The sequence below is a fragment of the Mustela lutreola genome, chromosome 1, assembly GCF_030435805.1.
Source record: "Mustela lutreola isolate mMusLut2 chromosome 1, mMusLut2.pri, whole genome shotgun sequence".
In the NCBI taxonomy this organism is placed as follows: Eukaryota; Metazoa; Chordata; class Mammalia; order Carnivora; family Mustelidae; genus Mustela; species Mustela lutreola.
In genome coordinates, this window is record NC_081290.1 from 185387960 (window position 1) to 185404657 (window position 16698).

The window sequence follows — 16698 nt, forward strand, 5'->3', positions numbered from 1 at the left end:
TCTCTCCATCCCCTGCACCATGGAGGCATCACTGGGATTCTTCTAGCTGGAGCAACGTGTGGACTAGGACGTCTTCCTCACTGTCCATCCTGCTGATGAAACCATATCCATTTCTTAATTGAGCTCTTTTACTGACCCCAGACCTCGCTGGGATGCCTTTCCTGGCCCTGGGAGGTGAACCCCTCTCCCCGCTGCTTCTCCAGGTGCTGATCTTCAGGGTCTCCCTGCTGCGGGGGGTTTTGATCCTGGTCTCTGGGGCTGAGCCTTCTCCCCAGGTGACGGCAGCTCATCAGGTGGTGGGAGGGCAGCTCAGGACTCTCCACCAGGATGTTTTCCTGTGGTGGTACAGAATATCTAGAAAATGATGAGTAAAACAAGCAACAGACTTGATTCAATACTTCCATATAGATTACATCAGCAGAACATTTGCAAAAATTCCTCATGTATTTGGGACAAAGCAAAGCTTGATTACAAAACATAAGACTTGTAATAAGTCATATTCTCTGACCGTAATCTTTAAAAATCTGAAAATCAAAAATAAACAATACTCACTCTCCTTTGAAAAATAAAACCCTAACAATATAACAACTAACTGAAAGTAAGGTACACATCTCTTAAATAATGACTACATTTAAATTATAACTAGGAAATAATAGAAAAAATATTATACATCAAAATGTATCCAGCTGAATCTACTTACAGAAATTTCCTTTTTTTTTACTATTAATGAAATTGGAAATAAATTAGGTAAGTATTCAACTTAAAAAAATAGAGGATATGATAACAAAATAAACCAAAACAGTCTAGAAAAAATTAATAACAATACCAATTAATTTACTAGCAAGTAAATTAATGAAATGGAAAACAGTAAGATTTTAGATGAATAAACAGTAAAAAAATGGGTTGTGAAATAAGACAATCTCTGCATCATTCACTAAAGACAAACCAGAAAAAGCAGTGTATGAAACACAGGTAAAAAGGATATAAGTAACTACAGATATGCAATACATATAAAAAATGAATATTATGTGGAACATAGCTGAAAGTTAAAGGAAACAGAGGATTTTTTTTTAGTCTTATATAATATCCAAAACTGGCCCAAAGAGAGAAAAGAAATCTGAACAGACAATAACTATATAAGAAATTGGAATGACAACTAAAGATGTAACATTAAAAGCAATTCTAGATTCAGATGTGTTTCTAGGCAAGTTCTATCTAACCTTTAAAACACTGATCAATTCCATGTTATTTTAAATATTCCAAACCATTGAAAAAATGGAAAGTTTATTTTTTTTTATTTTTTTTAAAAAATATTTTATTTATTCATTGGACAGACAGAGATCACAAGCAGGCAGAGAAGCAGGCAGAGAGAGGAGGACGCAGGCTCCCTGCTGAGCAGAGAGCCTGATGCGGGACTCGATCCCAGGACCCTGGGATCATGACCTGAGCTGAAGGCAGAGGATTTAACCCACTGAGCCACCCAGGTGCCCCGAAAAAATGGAAAGTTTATAACTTATTTTAAGACTAATAAGCTTAGTTGAACTTAATACCAAAACATGACATTAAAATATTGGACTAATTTCACCTATGGAAAACGATATAAATGTTATAAACGTGATAATAACAACCAAAACCTCTCAGTGGTATGAGAAGACTCAGTACATCACAACCAAGTAGGGACTCTTCCAGAAATAGTCATATATAGGTTCGACATCAAAAAATCTATTAATGGGGGCGCCTGGGTGGCTCAGCGGGTTAAGCCGCCGCTTTCGGCTCGGGTCATGATCTCAGGGTCCTGGGATCGAGCCCTGCATCGGGCTCTCTGCTCATCGGGGAGCCTGCTTCCCCCTCTCTCTCTGTCTGCCTCTCTGCCTGCTTGTGATCTCTCTGCCAAGTAAATAAAATCTTTAAAAAAAAAAAAGAAATCTATTAATGTATAGCTGCCACTAATCAAAAGAGAAAAGCCAAGACATTATAACAACAGAGTCTGAAGAAAACAACTGATAAATATTCACATTATTCTTAATTAAAATGCTAAGTGTAATAGGAATAAAAAAAAATCATTGATGGTAGATGAATATTTTCCCGAAAACAACAGCAAATCAGCAGTTATCTTCCTGGAGCTGGGGTAGGAGGAGCTAGGCTAACTAGAGGAGCAAACAAAACTGGTAGTTTTTAAGTAGGTGGTGGGTTCAGAGGTACTCATTATTAATTTTCATTATTTACATATATGTCACATATTTTATGTATTATTTTCTACATGATAATATCTAACACAATAGTGAACTTCATATTAAACAGTGAAATTCTGAGCTCTTTCCACTAAACTCAGGAACAAGACAGGGCTGTCATCAAGATTATTAAATATTATTTGGAAGAATTAGCTAATGTCCCCTAAATTAAATAACCTACATAAAAACATTTGCAATTGCAGTGCTTTTATAGCTAAAAGGCCCAAGGAATTCATTTTTTAAAAAACAAACTTATATAATTGATAACTTGGTATGAAGACTAGATACAAGACAAATACAAAAACAATCCATGTCTTTTCTTTGTACTCAACAAAATCAGAAGTGGAAATAAAAGTCCCATTCCCAAAAGGGACAAAACATGCAAAATATTGGTGAGGAAGATTTATAAGAGCACCGAATCTTTAAAAGAAAATACTAAAAACAAAATAGTCATATAGAGACACAGAAAAAGATAGGCTGTCTATACAAATTTTTCATTTTGGTTTATGACAAATGATAAGAAAAATGAAAAGAAAATAATATAGGAAAAATATTTAGAATGATATAAAAGAGATAATATCCTGAATATCCTGCTTGGGACTCTTACTCCCTCCCCCCTCCCCCTCTGCACTCTCTCTCAAATAAATAAATCTTTTTAAAAAGGGGGTGGGGGCCTGCTCCAACATACCCAATATCCTTAAAAAAAAAAAAAAAAAGGAAATTTGGACGCAGAAACAGACATTGAGGGAAGATGACATGAAGAGACCCAGAGAGGAGACGGCCATCTATAAGCTAAGGAGAGAGGTCTGGAACAGATTCTTCCCTCGGAGAAAGCATCATGGCCAAGACATTGATTTTAGATCCCCAGACTTCAGCACTGTGAGACAATGAGTTCCTCTCTGTTCAAGCCAGCCAGTGTGTGGCGCTGGGTGCAGCGACCCTGGGGAATGAATGCAGTGAGACTGGTGGATGGGTAAAGGTTTGGACAGAGATAGGAATATAATAAAACAAATACAGTAAAAAGTTAATGAGAGGAAAACTCCAGGTGCGAAGCACTCGGATGTTCACTGTAAAATCCTTTCAACTTAGTCATAGGTTTGAAATTTTTAAATGTGAGAAGGAAAAGGAGCACATTACAAAAATGTTCCCTTAGAAGCAAGAACAGTCAATTCCCTTACAAATGGTAGTACCATTCCTAGGAGTCCCGTGACTAGGAAACCCCACAGAGCAGATCAAAGAGTGTCAGATACAGCAATTGCCACAGTAACAGCATGTCCATGCGCATGTGCACACAGACACAGACACATGCACATACCTCCACAACCCACATCCCTGCACGTTGGCTTGGAAGTTCTACCTTGGAGACTCTCTTGTAAGAATAAAAACACCAGCATCTAAGTATGTGCTTGCTTCACTATTGTTTTTAGTGACCAAAACCTCCCCCTCAGCAGGGGAAAGGCTGACGCGGCAGGGGGGCGAGGGCCGGGGGGCTGTCTGTGGAATAGTATGCTGCCGTTATTTGAATGAGGTAAAGCTATCTTGCTTTCCCCACCCTTAGCCTCTGCTCTATACTGTGTTTCGACACAACCTGTATTGTAGAGTATTTTTGCTTTTATAATAAAGACATGTTTTTTTAAATGAAAGAAGTCACCCCGTCACCCCTCTCCCGAGCCTCTTGCCCTCCAGACATGTTCCTGCACCCCCCAGCTGTTTAGGAGGAGGAGAGGCCCCAGGCCAGGCTGAGACTGCTTCCCCTAAGGTCAGGTGGTTGAAGCAAGGGAGCACGGACAGTCAGCCCAGGAGGCTAAACTGAGGGGACAAAATGGGCTCCTCCTGCCAGCTGAGCACAGTGGCGGTGGACACTGAGTTGGGCTTCAGGTCTGGTGAAGAAGCTGGGATTTGTTCACTGAAAGTCCAGGTCTTGGGGAGAGGGCAGTGGAACAAGGAACAGGAGATGGGTAAACAAGTCGGAAGATTCTAGAACCAGAATAGTCTGAGTCTGACAATTCTGCCCGTCCTGCTGCCGGAGAGACTGAGGAGACACCTTGTCCCATTTTGTCTTTTGTAAAATCAGAATGATATCTACGTCCTGGTTTGGTGAGAGGAGTTGATGCCATGGTGTATATAAAACACGTGCCCCAGATGCTCAGGCGCGATCCTGTCCTTAGGATCCTGTGCACCCGGCCACTCAACAGCAGGTGCCCAGCCACGGGGACCACTGTCGAATGCCTGCAGTGTTCCCCTAGTCTCTTCTGGAGACGGAAGGAGGGAGAATCCTGCTTCTGCCCACCTTGCTCTCTGCTCCACAGCCCAGAACTTCCTTCTGTCTCTTTTATCCTGCCAGCAGGCAGCTGAGGAATGCAGCCCAGCTCGGATGGCAGAAAGCCATGGGAGGAACACCCCGCACCAGAGGCCTGGTATTGACCGGTCTTGAACACTCACGCCAACAGCTCATGTGTGCACGCTGCCCATGAAGACGTCAGATTTGGGGACCAAGTTAGGTATGTGGTCCCGGGCTCGGTTCCAATTGCAGCGTGTGTGTGTGTTTGTGTGTGTGTGTGTGTGTGTGTGTGTGTGTGTGTAAGTGAGAGAGAGACAGACAGACAGACGGGAGAAAGACGGCTGGCTTATTTCATACAAAAGCAGAATGAAGAAGGAGGCAAAATCACGTTAGTCAAAATGTTATTTATGAAAGTCAGCAGGTACTGAGCCTCGTGTGCACACCGGTCAGTGCCGGGGGTGTTTAGGTGAGTGTGTTCTGCTCCAAGAAGTTGCAAGGCTGCTGCGCGGTGTGCCGCTACCCTACAGGCAGTCTGGTTAGAGGGGTGAGGCAGCAGGAAACGCAGGGGTGGACCAGAACCCTGGAGAACCTGAGGCTGCGACAGACGTTCTGGGTCTTCCTTGACCTACAAGACGACCTACTCCTAAGCCTCCCAGACAGAAAGCAAGCCTCCTGTGCCTGGAAACCACTGGGCACCCCTCCCCGACTTCCTGCCATGCTGTGCCAATCTCAATGGTAATTCTACTGCCCCGCTAAACTCCTTCCTTGATAGAAGCAGAACACCAGAAGTCACCCTTCTTCAAATAAAGTGCCTCACACTGGATGGTGGGCCCATGGATGGACAGGTCCTTCCTGTCCTCCATGACAATGTCCAGATCTCAGTGGATTCGTCACAACTCTGCCCTTATCATGAGCCAGCCTCTGCCTTGTCCCATAGTCCCCCAGCATGTTTCAATCCTACTAACACTGCAAGATGACAGAGAAGGGGACAGATGGCTTTGGCTGCAGAATCGGAGTATGGGGGCTCTGACTCCCTTGGCTTCCCCATTGGCCTCGGTCTTGATCTCAACTGGCTTCTTGAACACCCTATTGCTGGCCTCTTGCCCACCTTTCTTTGACAGCCCTGTGTCCCGTCGCCTATGGCCTTCAGGTCTGCTCCTCAGGTCGCCTGTCATCGTCAGGTCTGTTTGCCTGCTGGGTGGTCTTTGAACACAATCCTCTTCTCGAAGGCTGGCCAACCTCTGTCGACATAGCCACTTCCCCCCCGTTACCTAAGGCTGCAGGCTGAGCTTAGTCTGGTTTTCTTTCCCTTGGCGAGGTCGTTGGTCCGTGGCTGTGCGATTCAAGGCTGCTGCCCCGGGTTGGCCCTTCCCATCATGTCTATTGCATAACAAGCGCCTTTGTTCCTGGCTGAGTGTCGACATTACTCAAATGTGACAACGCTCCCTTTGTTCTCCTCCTCCCAGTGCATCAGCATCAGCCGTTCCACACCACACCACCGTGAAAACCAAATCAGCGGGCGCCTGCTGGAAAATTGATGCGTGATGCCCGAGAAGCTTCTTGCTCCGGATGCTAAAGAGATGCCCACTACTGGCACCTTCCTTGGCTGTCTCAGAATTGCTCGAGGGCTCTGTCGCTTTGTGAGCTGCGCCAGTAATGAGCTGTTAAGCCTCACCTACCTTGGCCAATTGCACTGTCCTCTCCGGACTCACTTCAGTGTCTAGAGTCGGAGATTCCCAAGCAAGACAGTAACCTCAAGAGCTCATCGAGCCCATTCTCCAGCCTCTGGGCCGACAAGACCCCTGCCCAGTGTCTAAGAAGAAAGCACCACCGTTATCCTTTCAACCCTCATAAGCCCCCCAGCGAAGGAGGTATTCCATTCCCATTTTACAGATGAAAACAATGAGGGTTGGCAGGAATACAAGGTTAGTAAGTGCTGGCACAGGCCAGGAACCCACACTGAGGGTTGGTTTCACCCTCCAGACAGGCCCTGCAGACTTGGAGAAATACCTTCTAGGTCAGCTTCCCCTCCCCTGCTTCTCATCTCCTCCTGGAGATGGAATAGGACTTGAAAAGGGAGCCTTTGCTCCAAAGGCCAGCAGAGTCCCAGGTCTTATCTCTGTGGAGCAGCGTTCCTATTCCTCATAGAGGGAGGGTGGCAGGGGCTGGGTGACAAGCAGGCATGACTGAGCCCAGCTCGCAGGCCATCCCCAAAACTCGGCGAGGACATGGTCTCTGTAAGCTAGAGCTTTCCTCTCACCATCCAGTATGGAGGGGGTTGGCAAGAATAGAGGCCCAGGTGAAATGCAGGCTCATAGGTCTCCAGGCCCAGGGGCAGCCGCCCTATTGAGGTCATCCGGACAGTGAGGCAGCCAGACCGTGAAGCCTAGAGTCGCAGGCGGGCAACTTCGGGACTCCCCTGGTGAAGTTGCAGTCTGCCTCCCACATCTGTATCCTTCCTTTGCCTGCCTCTGTCTGTAAGGTGAGGCTCCCTGAGTTTGGGGAGCAGGACCCCCTCTCTGAGCTGGAGGACAGGGGATAACCTCCCTCACTTTAATTCCCAGCCCTAGAGGATGGCTTCTCAACAATAGAAAATTCCTTCTCACCATTCTGGAGGCTACAGGCCCAAGATGGTGTTGGTCTGGTCCGGTTCTGGCGAGAGCTCCCTTCTGGGTCGCAGCCTGCTGATTTCTCCTCGTGTCTTCGCGTGGCAGAGAGAGAGGGGAAGCAAGTTCTCCAGATGCTTCTAAAGGCACTGAACCCGTTCACGAGGGCCCCACCCTATGACCTCAGCTCATCTAACCACCTCCCAAAGCCCCAAGCCTACCATCTCCTTGGGTGACAGAGCTCCCCCACAAGGACATTCAGGGAGGACACAAACGCTCAGTCCATCATGGGCTGGAAGGTTTTCCCTTTCCTTTTTTAATTTTTTTGTGAGTAACCAGAGCTGCTTTCATGGAGCTAGCTCCATTCTTGCCCATGGAGAAGGAAACCCACCTGAAGACCACCACAGCTCATGCTTCTGGCCTTTCTGGACAGCACTTGCTCCCCCCACCTGCCCAGGGTAGCTCAAGCCGAGGCTGGGGAACACACAAACGTGGGTCAGCCAGGGCTCCAGGACTGGAGTAAGAGAAGGCAGAGAGGGTGGTGGGGTGGAGACCCGGGCAGGATGAGGGAGGGGAGAGAAGACGAAGACTAGAAAGAAGAAGTGAGGCGGGTGGGGGGGCGGGACAAGAGAAGAGGGGAGAATAATAAAGTGTGGCAGCAGAAGGGCAGAGAGGTGACACCAAGTGCTTCTTGCTATGGGGACCCTATTGGTTTCAGGGCCAGACTGTGGGAGCTTCCGGCCCCCTGCTCACTGGTTTTCCTGCAGGTGACCCAGCCTGAGCAGCCCAGAGCAGAAGCCGCTCTAATAGTGATGATAATACTAATAAATAAAACGGGGGAATTAGGGCTGAAAGAGAAGCCATTCCGCAGCACGTTTGACCTCATCTGGTGTCTAGTGGGGGAGGGGGATGGATTTTCAATGCCTTAAAATAAGTGTTTTTGAGCCAGAAAAAAACAAAAAACAAAAAACCCTTGGGCATCTCAGGGACTTTGGACCCCCTCATTTTACAGATAAGGCTCAGAGAAACTAAGTGGTTTTGTTTGTTTGTTTGTTTGTTTGTTTTTGACAGCTCTTAGCAAGTGAGGAACGGAATCTGACCCAGGAAGTCTGGACAGCCAGTGTGAGTGGCTTCCCAGGGCTGAGTGTCAGGGGCTCAGAGGCTGGGCAGCCCTGGGTTCCGGTCCCAGCTTGTCCTCTGCCCGGCAGGAGAGACTGTTCCTTTAGAATTGCCCATCTAGAAAGGGTTTTGGGAGCCGTGGCAATGCGGGAACAGAACCGTTTCTCCTTTGAGTGCAGCAGGATTCTTCGGTGGTAGCGTCCCCTCGCGGCGCTGGAGGGGCCCCGAAAACAAGGACTGTTTTAGCGCTTCCCCCGCCCCAGCCCAGCCCAAGAAGCTCCGAGAACCTGGCTCTCACTGCAAGGGAAAGTGTTTTATAAAGTGCTGCTCCCCACATAACAACAACTTGACATCTGTGCCCACATCGTCTGTGCCCACCCCCCGCCGGGGACCTCACTGCACAGACCTGTGCCCTCCCATAAAGGAGCCGCTCGCCATGGTGGCTATTTTCATTTCAGTTCATTCACAGGAAACAAAATGTAAACTTCAGTTCCCCGGCTGCTCACCCTCCGAGGATGGGACATGTCCATCGCTGCGGAGAGGAGCCCTGGGTGCTGATGGCCTCAGGTCCACTCGGGTAGTTTTGTTGTTTGCATGCTTGTCCATTTCTGCTGATTCTTCTAAATCGTTGTAAGCCCAGCTGTTGGCGGTCTGCAACTCCCCGGACTCGGGGACGGCATCACTCCATGTCCCCAGCTGGCTCTGCGGGTCAAGGAGAGGCTGAGTGTGCCTACAGAGTGCGTGCTGGGACTCCTTCCAGAGCAGCAGACAAGACAAAAGAGGTGACTTCCCGCCATCTTCCACCTTCCCTGGGGCTCACTTAGTCTCTTTCCTCTGTCATCCCTGATTTTCTCTGTCACTCCCCCAAGTCCCCAGGGACCACAGGTTAAATACTTTCAAGGTCTCAGGCTCCAGGGTCCTGCTGAATGGAACTGAGCACTGGGGATTGATGGCTGAATTCCCAATCGGCTCATTCCTCCACCCCCCTTCTCATTTCCCCTTCCTTACCATGACCTCGATTTCCAATCTAATACGTGTGCTAACAATAAGGCAGCAACTGTAGCCACCTGCGAATTGGAAGCTGAAAAGTCCAGACTCCTGTTCCCTCACAGCTGTTGGCTTCTCCAGAAGGAGGAGAGGAGGTACAGGAAGGAGGAAAGTGCTGCCTCCTGCTTCCCCAGCAAGTGCTGTTTATTTTGCCACTCAAGTGAAAGAAGACAAGCCTAGCAGAAGACGATACCCACCAATTTCCTAAACCATAGAGAACGCTCCTCTGTCTTTGCTGCTTCAGTTTCTTGGTCCCAACTAACACTCTTCCTATTAGCTCAGATGTCTTGTGCACGTTTTCACTGATTCGGTTACTCACTCGTTTTTTCTAAACCAGAGCTGCACCTAGGAATCACCCGGAGAGCTGCTGCAAAGAACACCGGCGCAGATGATAGGCAGGAGAACTGAGTCTGAGTCAGTGAGGAATGGGGATGGAGGCACATGGAGAGTGGAGGGGCTGCTGGGCCTGGGCTCCTGTGTTTTGCAAAATGTTCCTGCGTTATTCTGCAGCTCAGTCTTGGGTAGGAAGCCCCACGTTCATCCATTCCTTCATCACCCCTTCCTTTATTCATTCAACAAACATTCCCTGAATGCCAAGGACTGTGTTGGGTAATGGGGAGACGATGGAGCTCATAAAGAGAAAAGTATTTCAGGTAATTCCACTATTGTGGCTTAGGGTGAAAGAATTCTATGAAAGCATGGATTGGGGGAGGATAGGGGGTTCTTACTTAGCCTTGTCTGGGGTATGGGGGCCAACAAAGCCACCCTACAGATGGACACAGTGACAGCATACACTCCAATCAGCTAATTATCTCTAGTATCCTTCATCAGGCAGTGATCAAGACAGAGAAGATGGGCAGGACTGACCCAGGGCAGAATTCAAAGGACACATCTCAGCGCTGTCCCAAAGAGGAAAGAAGCCTATCACAGCCCCTCGAGTTGGTCAGACCACAAACCTGAACTTGCAGTGGCCTTTCCCCATTAACAACATGAAATCTGATCAGAAGCAAGGCAGTGTGTGCTCATGGAGAAGCCACCAGGGCTGGGGGGAATGGCCGTGGGAAGGCCAGGGGAAGTTTTCACTCCTTTGTCCACATTTTTGTCCATGTTTTTGCCAACATTTCTGAGCATCTCCAGTGAGTCAGGTGTGCTGTCAGACACTGGGGACCTGGTCCCAGTGTCTTCAGTGATTGCATGGTCTTGAGCAAGATAAGGACTTGGTCTCAGTTACTTTACCCATAATGGAGGGCATAATGGGGGGAAATCTCTGACTTCTGAGAGGCTCTAACATAACTTATTCTATGACACTCTGATGAAGGGTTAGAATAGAAACACATTCTTTGCCTCCTAAGCTGATTTTTCTCGTGGCTGGTGAATAATGTATATACTTTTGTGGTGTTATGAGGATGACCCAACCATCATCCATTTCTGGAAATCAAACTAAATCCCAATGACATATCTACAACCAGGGGCTGAGCCCCAATGAGAGGTGTGCCACTCTACAGAGCCTGGGGTAGAGATGTGTTGAGACCCCACCCCATTCCCTTTTAGTTCTCGGGGGTCCCTGTCTCCAGTCTGCCCTATCTCAAAAGCAATGCTGTGCGAGAAACTCTATCTACTCTGGCATTACCTATGCATTTCTACTTAGTTATTTGTCTATGTGGTTGTGGTTGTTCCAAGCCCCAATTCTAGCCAACGTGCTTTTTGCCTAGCAGCCCTTAGACATGGCACCTGTTCAAGAAAGTCTCACCAGGCCAGTGCTCCTTATAATAGGAAAAGGGCCTTCCGAAGTTGAGGGAGAAAGTTAGAAGGGTTCATATTCTGTTCTGCCCAGAACCGGTTCCCTTTTGTTTTGTCCTATCCTTTGAAAACTACAAAAGAAAGGCTATACTCTACATAAGGGAAGGCAGGAATTTGGCAATTCAGAAGCACCAGGCTTTAAATTCTGACTGCTTTCTAATTAAAGCCATAGGAAGTTCATGATACTCTTCCATATTACACCTACAGAAGCAGAAATTTCATGTGTTTCACTCTACAAATAAACATAACCTCTTTAGGTCTGCGTTTGTTCATATGTGGAATGGGGGCAAGTCTATTTACCTAGCAGGACTGTTGCGATGCTAAAGGTGGTGGTTAGTAATGTGCCCACATGGTACCCAAACACACTCCTTTCGTGTGAAACCTGAAACCTGGCATCTACTGAGCGCTGGGTCACTGGCCCCCAAAGTTCAGCAGTCATCATGGTAATGAGCTGCTTGACAGCCATCTGGTCACCCTTTCTTGCCCGAGCCCGGGTCGCTGCAGGGACCACATCACAGCCTGGCATGGTGAAGGACTGGGATCACACAGACTCTGCAACGGTCTGCTCTGCCCTTTTCCATCAGTGGCGCTGGAGCACGTCAGGCCTCCTAGGACCCCTGGCTGCCCCTCTGATGAAGGGGGATGGGGAGCCATTCTGCCTCCAAAGTTTGTTTAGAAAATTAAATGATCGCATTTACAAAGTTCCTGTCTAGAGCAGGTTCTAAATAAATGGCCCAAGTTCATAAGGGACACAGGGTGGGGACCCCAAAGGGATCAGAAGAGGGGCCAGGGGGTCAGGTAAGTGGGGAGAACTGAAAGCTGGGTGAACCCAGAAGTTTCCCTACCCATGCTCTGAAACATCACCTTGGAGAGAGGTTTCGCTTGTCGGGAACCTGAAGGAAGGATCCCCTTCCACTGGAAATTGTACTGGAAAGAGAGAGAGAGCAAAAAACAATTACCATAGCCATTGGCAAGCAGATGCCGGACGCAGCTAAGACCTAGTGCCTTAATTGGGGATTAGAGGCTGAACTTTACCGACGCACTGCCTCTGTGGCCTTGTTAATAACTGGAAAATTCTCTATGCAGGTGCTGTGACCTTTTGTGATGTGACCCAGAGGTTGGCTGCGCTCCAAGGAACATGCTGCCCCCAGCCAGTCACAGCGGCGACCTCCCCACCTGCCTCTCTTGGCCCAGCACAACACAGGTTTGTGCTTCCCCTTCCCCACTCCTGCAGCACTGACCCTGAGGGACAGGGAAGGTAGACAGACCTGTCAAAGACATGTGCCTACTCGTCTGTGTCATTTGATGGGGCCTAGGTAGTCCTGGGGTCCCCAGATTTCTCTCCTTCCCATGGTCTGAACTTCCATCATTAGATTTAATAAAATCACTTTAAACTCAAAACCTAAAGGTTCTCTGTAAAATGCAGTAACAATGACCTGTCTGCTAGGTTTCCCATGATCCAGGTGGAAAGTCCCATTATGATGTCATCTTGTTTGATTCCCTAATCATTCCCTAATGGTCCTGTCAGTGGGGAAGGACAGGAGATGCTCTTCATACTTCCAGAGGCAGAACCAGAGCCCAGAGGTTGGGCAGCCCCAGAATCAAGACCCCGGCCAGGTTTCCTGACACTCAGTCCTTTCCCACAGCGTCGGGTGCATGAGTTTCAGGTGGACGGGAGCGGCTGAAAGCCTTGGATGTCCATTGTGTGTGGGGGGGGAAGCAGGTGCCGCTGACTGGGAGGGGCGTGAAGGCCACTGTGCTGGTCTCTGCTCAGCCTTGCCCACGGGCCACTAACCACAATAATCGAAGGATGTTTAGGACAGAACGTTACCCAAGAGAATATTCAGAGAACAAGAGTCAGAGCTCAGAACCTATCAGGAAAAGCAAAGGGTCCTCTGAAGTCCTTTGGTGGGGGAGTAGGAGGGTACCAACTCCTGCCCCACTAGGCCTGGCCTGCCGCAGGGGCTGCACAAGGTGACCTCTGTAAGACCCTGGGCATCCAGCGTGTCTACCTCTGACCTGGCAGCACTTCCTCTGGTCCTCCTGGTCCTGGGAAGAGATGAACCCTTCAGCCATTGGTCATGGGTTGAGACCTGCTTTGCTGAGGGAGGGTGCGATGGCAGTCACAAAGCAGGATGACTCCCATTCTGATTCATGGAGCTCGCAGCCGATGCGGAGAGCTGGGACAGACAGGCGTCAAAAGATGAGGAGTGACAGCAAAAACATCTTCGATTTATTTGCAACTTTGCCTCATTGTAAAGCACTTTATTACTTGGCATTATAACCCCCTTTATATTTTTCTATATGTAAAGCATTTAACCACGTGCTGTGGAAAACACAAACGTGAAACTATTGTTAGTATTATAATTTGGGTGATTTTCTACTGAACTACAAACTCCTTGACAGTGAAGCTGAGTTTTATTCATTTTTTGTCCTCTGCACTTAGTCCTGTGTGTTTTGAACCAAAGAGAGAATAAATGTTTGTCAATGTTCAATGAAGGAAGGTCATTGAAATTGCATGAAAAATCTCTGAAGGCATATTTCTTTCCTTTAAAGATAAGGAATCCGAGACAGAGGTAGGGAGAGCAAAAGAGCTGGGGCTAGAAGACAATCTACTTAGAGTATAAAAGGAGGACATGGGAATTCTGCATGGAAGGTGGTCAGGGAAGCCTTCCTGGAGGAGGTGTCCCTTTTATAGGCTTTTTCACAATGAGCCTCAGAGCAGCATACAAGGAAGAGGAGTCTATAAAGGGGAACTGCATGAATGAACTCCTGCAGAAGGAAGAATGCACTGCACGGTTTAGAGCACAAAATGTCCAACCCAGCATGCCAGCCAAGATCAAACCTGAGAGAGACTTGAATGTTAGGTTGAAGATTGAGGTTTTATCATAAAACCCTTTAGGGCTGGGGTACCACCTGGACCACCTTCCACTGAAAGTCACCAACACTGGGTCTACATCCATTCGATGTGGGGGCTGTGCATTGGCCTCCAGGCCCAGACCCTAGAAGAAGGGGCGTGCCTTCCCCCCAGCCCAGCACGAGGCCATCTGCTGGGCAGCATGACTCATTCATTAGCACCAGGAAGAGAAAACCAGCAATCTGCCTCAGGCCCTAATGAGAAAGATTGGAGCCTACAAGGTGCATGCTTATTACTGAGGGTGCCGCATTAATTATGAACTCCTGAAAGTGTGTTGGGAGCTGTGCACCCGAGCTGGCCATCTGAAAAGTGAGGTGAGTGCTACTCTGGGCCCAGCCAGCACATCCCCCTGAGGAATGTTCACTCAGCTTTATATTCACTCATTCATTCAACAAATACTTACATACCAACTGTGTGCAAGGCCCCTAAGGCCTGGAGGTCTGTGCTCTGGGAGGGGGGGCGGGGGCAGAGACTGGTGACTATTGGAGACAGATTCATAATCAGAGACTTCAGATAGAATCTGCAGGGATAGACTTGCCCAAAGCATGGGCTCCTATCCTAACCTGGGGGTGACAGACGACCGAGAGCTCTCTGGAATTCCTTGTTAAGTCACTTTAGTGGCTGGTTCTTTACCTTTCCAGCAACGAGAGCCACTGAAAGGATGGAGAAGGGGAGTCATGAGGTCAGATCTGCTCCGTCTCTCTTCATGGCACCCAGCACCCCTGACGGCCTCCCCCCTCGTCTTGGGGCCTTCTATCTTTCCTCCTCCAACCTGCCTGGCCTGGCCTCTGGTTAGACGGTTGGTGCCAGGATCCCGCACCACGGGGCTTCTGGAGTTGGCCTGCCTGGCAGCTAGGCAAACGTTTGAAGGGGGAAGACCCATGGAGGGAAGCATATTGCAGGGACACAGGCTCACTTTGTTCCCCAGCCTGACCTAAGGTAGAGGGCAGCTGTACCAGCCCAAGAGCCATCATGGGACCTAGAACCAGAGCTGTCCTAAGACCTAGTGTTGGGACAATAGCACCCTGGAGACCATGTGTTGGAAGGGGGGCATGACACACTCAGAGATCTAAGCTCCCATCGCCCTGACTCACCATCATGTGCCCAGTGTTGAGCACAGGGCCTGGAGGAATCCTGAATGAATGAAAGAGTGAATGAATGAATGTTTGGATCTCAACTCAGTCATTTTCCAGCTCTGTGACTTTGGGAGGGTCACTTCACCATCTGAGTCTCTCCTTACCCCCTCCGGAACACAGTGGTCACAAGGTGTCCCACCCAGAACTGCTGAGCTGATGGAAAGTGGGAGCCGTGAGTCTAGTACAATGCCTGACACTCAGGCCATGTCAGGAAATCCTTAATAAAAGCCAGCCTTGAATGTGTAAGTTCTTGTAGGATGACATCTGAAGTAGGCATTTAGACCACCTGAGAGGCAACGGTCCTTTTCACAGGTATGGCCTCCCAGGGTGGTCATTTTTGAGACACTTTTTTCTGCTGAAATTGAGATCTAGAGAAAGCTAGTGATGTATCACAGGTCACACCGCTGGGTCTCTGATTTAGTCTTCTGTGATTCTGTCATTCAAGAATGTTCAGCAAATGTTCATTGTGCACCCCCAAGTGAAGGGCACACCCAGCGTTCTCTCCTCTACACCCCAGCTGGAAAGGGGCAGAGGCTCCCCAAAAGCCTGCCCTTGAAGACCATCTATGTACTCTCCCCCTCTCACGGGCTAGGAAAAGGACACTATTTGGTGACAGCTACAAGGCCATCGGACTAGGGAGTGGTGAAATAAGTTGCAGGATCTGGTCTCCAACCCCCAGTCTGGGTTCCTCTCTTAAATAGCTCCCTGCTCTCACTGAAACCACAGGTCTGTTCCCCAGGATCTGAGAACAGCAGTGATTACATTGCTTAGGCATATGGGGAGCAGAAGAGAGAAGGGAAGGAGGGAGAGTACAGGAGAGGATCAGAGCTTTTGAAGGCCCTGTTGTCGCCCAAGCAGCAGAGGTAATTCAGCAGTACCCTCCAGGAACATTCCAGAAGGTCTGGGTAAGGGGGAAGGAACTCCAGGTATGCAATGGGCACCAAGACCCCCCACATGGGTCTCTTAGGGTCAGCCCGAGGATCCCCTTCTGCTCTTGGGATGCTGGATCCATCTCTCCCCCTATCCATTCTTAGGCTCCATAAGAACTGTGTAGATAGGTGTGAGGCAGAGGAATGAAAGCAGGAGAGAGAGAGAGAGAAGGAAAGGAGAAATAGTAATGCTGTCAAATCCCATTCTGGACCACAACCGTAGGGGCAAATTGTGTGTGTGTGTGTGTGTGTGTGTGTGTGTGTGTGTGTGTGTGTGTGTATGCATTGCAGAGAAAAGAAACTAATAGAATGGTGTGTATATCTAAAAAGATTTATTATAAGGAATGGCGTGCATGACTGTGGAAGCTAGCAAGTCCAAGATCCGCAGGGTGGTCCAGCAGGCTGGGGAGCCCACAGAGCTGACACTGCAGTTCAGTTCTGAAAGCCTCCCGCTGCAGAACCAGGGAGAGCTGATATTGTAGGTGAAGCCCAAAGACAGTCTACTAGAGAATTCTCTCTTGCTCATCAGAGACTGGGCTTTTTGTTCTGTTTGACCCTTTGACTGGCTGGTAAAGCAGGATAATCTGCTTTATTCAAAATCCACTGATCTAAATGTTCATCTCCTGCAAACC

The 16698-nt window shown here is 48.4% G+C and overlaps 1 long non-coding RNA gene across 1 annotated transcript; it reads right to left on the reverse strand.

Moving 5' to 3' along the window:
- Positions 1 to 8495: 8495 nt before the first annotated feature.
- LOC131820308 (uncharacterized) lies at positions 8496 to 12524 on the reverse strand. The gene is made up of 3 exons (XR_009349574.1): positions 12353 to 12524; positions 11949 to 12011; positions 8496 to 8939 (listed from the first exon to the last, which is right to left on the reverse strand). It is a non-coding gene; the product is annotated as an uncharacterized LOC131820308 (long non-coding RNA).
- Between the last annotated feature and the right edge of the window lie 4174 nt (positions 12525 to 16698).